General features: G+C 27.5%; 1 protein-coding gene across 5 annotated transcripts in view; it reads right to left on the reverse strand.

Annotated features, from left to right (window-relative positions):
- LOC106461945 overlaps positions 1-1,108 on the reverse strand; it is a 101,144-nt gene that overhangs the window by 45,582 nt on the left and 54,454 nt on the right. The gene's annotated exons all lie outside the window — the stretch shown is intronic.

Here is a 1,108-nt window from a genome sequence, read left to right on the forward strand (position 1 = left end):
TTTTACCTTACTTCTTAGTAATAGTAACGAACAAACTTAATTAACAACCAAAACCAATAATTAATTTTAAGTTAACGTAAATAAGTCTGTAATACTCATAACTATATATATATATATATATATATATATATATATAATTATTTTTATTATATTGACCTTTCAGCCGTGTCTAGCTAACATTACAGAAGTTACAATTACACGGCTCACGTGCAGTCATTTTACCATATCAAATAACATAAAACTGACCTTTGGTATGTACAAAGTAACTTGTTTTAGTTGTGTTTTAGTAGATTAGTATTTTGTAAAATACAATCACATTTACAATTATTATACATGTATATAGATTATTGCTATTTTGAAACAAGTTCTTAAACATATTTTTCTTAAAACATGGAACAGTAACTACAGAAGTAAAGCAAACAATTATCTCTTTTAGTTGCAACCTTTGTACTCGTTTGCTGCCTGACATAGGTTGCTAAGCCTTTTAAAAAATCTGCATGTGGTGGATATGAAACAAAATATCTTTTTTAGGTTTTATATATACATTTGAATAACTAAAAAATCCTAAATTACTACATTAATATCACAGAATTCCTTTATAATTTATCATTTGCTTCCTGACATAGGTTGCTAAGCCTTTAAAAAATGTGTATGTGGTGAATATGAAACAAAATATTTTTTTAGGTTTTATATATAAATTCGAATAATTAAAAAATCCTAAATTACTACATTAATACCACAGGATTCCTCTATAATTTATCAAGCTTAGTAACTAAGATGTATTTTAGTCTAAAATATATGAAACTTCGAGCAGACTAAAGACACACCCTACCTTGCTGAAATATTGGTAAAAAAGAAAAAAATGACACCAAGCCTGTCAAAATGGCTGAGAAAGCCACTAGGGGGACATTCTGAGCTTCTGATTGGTTATTAATATAATATATATTAGTATGTGTATATAAGGGAGTATTTCCAAAAATGGAAAAAGGTGGGCAGGGTGCCACTGTGTTTGATTTATTACGTGAGCAATATCTTAGGAAATAGAAAAGATAAGACTTCTTGCTTTATATTCTAGCTTGTAAATATCTGTAATTTGAGTTTCTAATTC

This window comes from Limulus polyphemus, unplaced genomic scaffold, assembly GCF_000517525.1.
Source record: "Limulus polyphemus unplaced genomic scaffold, Limulus_polyphemus-2.1.2 Scaffold1063, whole genome shotgun sequence".
Classification (NCBI taxonomy): Eukaryota; Metazoa; Arthropoda; class Merostomata; order Xiphosura; family Limulidae; genus Limulus; species Limulus polyphemus.